The following is a 6000-nucleotide window of genomic DNA, read 5'->3' as shown; positions in this document are numbered from 1 at the left end:
TACCCTAGAAACACGAGGCTAAGTTATTGCTAGGAGAAAAAGTGTGTCCAAATACCTATAAACAGATGTAATAATACTGATAATAATGTACGTTAGAAATTAACTGTTAAACACCGGCCTATATGGAACTATCTCATAAAAGATGCCTCAAACCACTTTAATCTCCCATAGTCACAATGACAAATGACAATGTCAATGTCAATGACCAAACACTATTGTTCTCACACTAATAAAGGCAATAATAATTCGTTCATTTTATAGTTGTCATAGTTAAATTAAACATTATTGATACATAGCTTCTGTCCACATCAACCCCCATTCAATAAAATTCAAATAAGTTTTTGGCTTATGTCCCCTCCCTACTTTCACCTGGCAGTCTACGTGAGACACTCTTCTGTCCAGGAAAGGTTACACCTAATTCTTGATCACTTCAGAAAGGCTACTGTACACAACTGAGATTTTTATGAAAACACTCTGAAATACCATTTTTAGATACATCTTTCATATTAAGCTACCTTTAGCTACTATTTCATGGGTGGCAGTCCGGCTCTGCTACTTGCTCTATAGGTCGTTTCAGCATCGTGCCATGTATCACACACCCTGTCCTACATGCCACAGATGCCGCCCCCCAGTATTGGTCAGTCTGGAACTTCTGATACTCACCACAACCCTGCTGCTCTCTGCAGATGTCCAGTCCTCCCTTCCAGAGGCTTGCTGCTCTGTGACATGTCACCAGACAGAACAATGAGAAGACAGACCGATGAAAGCGGGAGTGCAATCCTTGCTCTACCACCCTCTCCCAGTCACTAAGCTCTCTACCCCAGTTTTCCATTCATCACACACTCAATAACAATAGTATCTATGGCATCTGTTGCAGAAAGGATGAATTGAGATAATAAATATTAAATGTTGGGAACAGTTCTCAGTATACACTAAACCCTCAATGAATGTTGGCTGTTACTATTATTAAGCAGCAGGGACATGGGACATACAGCTGTGGAAAATTATCTCAAACTAATGGCAGAGTCAGTAAAGACATACAATTTCTTTTTTAAAATCCCAATTAGACTGTCTGCATTCTAACACACACACACACACACACACACACACACACACACACACACACACCCAAGTAAACAAAATAAGATTCAAAGTGGATATAAATTACAGTTTTTCTTTTTTTAAACAGACAGTAGTAACATACTACAGTCAGCTCACTACACACAAAAATCATGAACAGCAGCTTCTCATTAAAATCTCCTTATCCTACTCACTTACTAATGCTAACCATTAAAGAGAAAAGGTCCAGCAGGCTACACGCATGCTCTCACTCTCACAACACATTTATTGCTGTACATCCAGACCAACTTCACAGGCATCTCTGGATTAGGTACATAAAGTTCCTCTGTAGCGATTTCTGCACACGTGATCCCACAATGTCTCCATTACTGGGAGAATTCTACAAATGAAGAGATGGACAACAGGGTATCTGTATTCAATCATCTCCTGCAAACATAGTGCAGTCGGCACCTGTGAACGGTATACCTCACTCCATCTCTTCAGCATTTTCCAGAATTCAGTACACTAGCAACAGCAAAACCAGACCACAGCAAAACCAGACCACAGCAAAACCTATCAATGCAAAACAAACCCACAGAAAGACAGAAATCCACATCCCCTCCGCACCCCAATCCAAGTCTTGGTATGTCTTGTGTTTTTACAATAATACTGCTCTCCCCACTCTATCTGACTCCTGGGTTGAACCAAAGCGCCAGAAATGCTGGAGGCAGAGCCCCAGTCACTGTCAGGGGTAATAACACAATGCCAAACTGGCAGGTGGCAGGCCAAATAGAAGACCAAAGAACACAGCTGTGAGATTTTTCAGTGTGCTTAGGAAACAGGACAGAATGGCAGCGCGTGGCCTGGTGGACAAGAGGAGTATGACACCAAATTTGCAGTCAAAGTACATGTACACATAAAACACGAGTGGACAGCAAAATCGTTCAGCCCTATGTAGGATCTCTGGTTACACAGAGCAGCATCTGTAACCTCTTCTGCAAAGAAGGATTTGCAACCTCATTCTCAGGCAATAAAAGCATTTGTGTTTGCTCCTGCAACATGCACATGAGATCGCCCAAGTTGCTCTGTAACAAAGCCTATTACCTTATGAATTTCTACGAAGCACTATTATCTGCATTTTAATGTGCAGTCTTGTCTGTCTCCGAACAGATGTAATATAGACACAAATTTCATATACATAATATATATTATTTATTAAAAACACAAACACAAACTTAGGTATCAACTCCAGAGTCTACAGTAAGAACTGATTAAAACTGTATCAGTGTATTTGAATTTGTGGAGGTTTACTACACAATGTTGTGTATTGTAAGGGAAAAGAAAACTACCTCCACTTCATTAATCCGGGATTTTCAGTTCAGAGGCTTTCTGGAAAAATCATAAGCTGTAGATTTACCCAGGTGACAATGCACCTTGCTACTTCCTCTCAGGAGGGGAAAAGAGGAAGCCCAGGAAGCACATGGCATCTGCACACTGGTCTGAGGTCCCGCTGGGACACAGCATGTTTGAAAGATGAGGCTGCTGCTGTCTCAGGGTGACCTGGCACAAAGATGCTGGGTCCTGCGGACGAAGTGCTGGCTGCCTTTCACGGAAGGGTCGTGATCCTGCTCCCCTGGAATGCAGACGCCAGTGAGTTCAAGCTCCTGGCCCTACCTCCCCTCCCCACTCACAGAGACCACCCTCAGAATGACTGAGGGGACCCCACCCTGGGGCTCTACCTAAAGGGACTCACAGGATCTGGTTTATTATGGAATCCAGTCCTGAAAATGACACTGTACAAGGGAGAAAGCTGGCCCCCAGGTGAAGCTTTTAGGAAAAGTAAAGCACAGCAAGACCCAAAGTTAATGAAAATACTTATTATTTCTGCCCCACATGCTAAGTCATGTCAGGTGAGAACAAAAGTCAAACTTTACTACTTAAAATGTTCTTCACACTATAACAGTATCAAAACAACTTATTAAAACAAAAATAACAAATATACTAAAACAATTTTTAAAAAAATCACCAGAATCCCACCTTACTCTCATACAACAAATATTTCTCTATTATAAATTTCACTCTTTAGAAAGGATCACACTATTCTGGAGACTTCCCAAAGCAAAAACCAGGTTCTCTTCCTGTTTGTTGGGTTCTGAATAGCTCAGGCAATGAAATGACGGTTAGCCTCTGCCTAACCACACCCCTGTTTTACCCGAAGTGAAGTGAAATCTTAGGTGTGGGTGCAGTGAACCTGGGAGTGGAAATGTGAAGAGGCGCCTCCCTCACAGAAACCCCCAGGGAATTCAGTGCACATTTAGGTTCGGGAGCACAGTCCCAGGATGAAGAATGATCCTGTGAACTTCTGGCCCGAGTCCTTCCTGGACTTGTTAGAAGAGGGACCGAAAAGCTGATGTTGGCCAGAGATGCAGATTCTCCTTGAAGATCAGTGCAGAGGAAACTAAAGCCTTTTTAACAAACGGGTGTTTGGTTTTCAAAAACAGTTATGGGTAAGGATGACCTTATCCTCCACTGAGCTGCTTTCCAGTTCAGTCAGCTCTTTGTTTTGCTAACTGCTGGCACTCCCACCCCCTTCCACAGCTGTCCTTGGGGTGCTGGATCAAACTAGCGATGCTCAATTTTGGGGAAGAAATGGCGGCACTCAGGAGCAGAGTGCTCAGAAGTGGTTATTTATATACAGAATTCACTATATTCCTTAGGCAAAAGAGTAAAATTGTATTTTGTTCAAATGTGAAAAATAAACAAATCTATCCTTCAAAAAGCCATCAAGTGATTTATCAAAATACATCTTTCACAGGATAAATTCAAAATTCATTAGCACATGTATGAGCTAACTTTGCTTGTGTCGCACAATCTACTGCCTTACTCCAAGTGTTATTCTCCGTTCGCCTCAGAATTAGTTTTGCTTTTCTGCGTGCATCAGTGCTTCCTTGTTTCTTCTTATTAGGTGAGGAAGGGTGTCAGGTGAAAAAAGAAAGATAATTCAGAATGAAGATTCTGAAATCTTGTTCTCACGGAGATGTCCAGTAGGAATTAGAAATATGCCTCGGCCCATGTGTTTAGACAGGGGTCTAGGCTAATAACTCGAGAGCTTGTCATAGCCGACACATAATTATACATATAGGTCCCAGGATGCTCATATCATGTTTTTTTAGCATCCATGTCACCATATATCTGTACCAAATAATTATATAACAGTATTACAAAAACAGCACAGAGCCATTTCCAGAGGTGAATCTTTAGTAACTCTAAAATTTGACCAGAGAAACAGGAGAAACTCAAACCTAACTCCATTTTTTTTTTTTTTTTTTTTTTTTTTTTTGAGGCTAAGTTTGCCTTTTTCATTGATGATTTAGTAGCTGACTATCATGGCACTCTCTCTGGCAGATAGCATACAGGTACAGGTATCACCATTAATATGCACCACAGCCTTTACCAAAGCAATTTGTCTACCTCTGCATGAAACCTTCCCTGGGAATGACCATGCATGTGCTGTGTATACGAGATGCACCTCAGATTGAATGACACAAGTGAAGAGGCGAGCGCATCACATATAAAGTGTCATGAGACAACGCGGTTGAACTGTCCCAGCACGAGAAGTAGACAGGGGAGTAAATTCCAGAGGTAAATCCAATCACAGATGATCAGAAAACACGATAGTTGAAATCTAGGCCAGAGTGCCCCAAAGTCGGGTGTAGAAAAGTGGAATTAAATGAATCTAGGACCTAAATTAGAGTTAAGAAGTAACTACATTTTAATCAAATGCCTTAATACCTTAAAAATGCTAAAAATTGTGTCAAAGTTGAGCTTGTGGTTTATACGCAAGACTAAACACACACGTCTCCATTTTGCCAAGTACAAGAGACAATTTAAAAACAGAAAGATGTGAATGGTCTCAAAGTTCTAGAATAAAATTGTACACGAGGCACACACACCTGAGTACGGATACAAACCACATCACTACTACACACTCACTGGAATCAGGAGCTGTTCCACAGCCAAATGCTGACTGACCAGGCTGTTGTCCTAACACAGGAGGGTGGCCACTGCTTGATGTTCCCCCAATAGCAGGTGGTATGGGCTGAGAACCAGCAGAAAACAATGCTCTAGAGGATAGAAATCGAAAGCCTGGGGGATTCGTCTGGCTGGCACCTTGACTTTGTCCAAACGTTGGGATCTGGTTCAAACCAAATGATGGACTTACAGGTGATGATGAAGGTCCAGGGTCTGATAATCGAAATCCCTAGAAGCCCAAAGAAACACTTGAATCTCCATGACAGCTAAAATGAGATAATGCTCAGAAACTCTCCACAAACTCAGAAGTAAATTCCAAGCTTCGTTTCAGACTCTCACCTTGTGGAACAAATCCCACCAGCTTTGAATGATGATTCTAGGAATTGTAGAAATACAATTCTCTCTACCACTGCTTAATAAAACAAACTCCATATAAACAAAACCTTCTGTTAACAAGACCCAACCTTCCTAGTCAAAATTGGTATGTGAAGGGAATATATCTAAGAAAACAGCTGACCTCTTATCAGAAAGTTAACACATTGCAAAAATCTGCTAATGTAATCATGAATATACCGCATAATGAGGTCAAATGTCTAATAAAATAAACCCCAGTGTCTTGTTCCTTAGACTTACATCTCAGAAAGAACTCTCGGAAAAATGAAAGGTAACATTTTTGCTGAGGTTAGAAAAACTGCTTCCAACAGTTAATTATATTAAACTTGAACAAAAATGTACATTGTACCACATGGTAAATAACTCCAACACCAATTTATTACTCAAAAGTCCTCATGGGTGTTCATCTTTTGATTCTCTGTTTAGTAGTTTTAGACAAAAGCTACTCATCCCTATTTTCTAAATTCATATTTCCCTTTTGTCAGGTATATGTTTCATTTGTTTACAATTTTTAAT

Source organism: Rhinolophus sinicus, chromosome 14 (genome assembly GCF_057876585.1).
Source record: "Rhinolophus sinicus isolate RSI-liver-muscle chromosome 14, RSI-T2T, whole genome shotgun sequence".
In the NCBI taxonomy this organism is placed as follows: domain Eukaryota; kingdom Metazoa; phylum Chordata; class Mammalia; order Chiroptera; family Rhinolophidae; genus Rhinolophus; species Rhinolophus sinicus.
Note: the sequence above shows the minus strand (reverse complement) of the source record.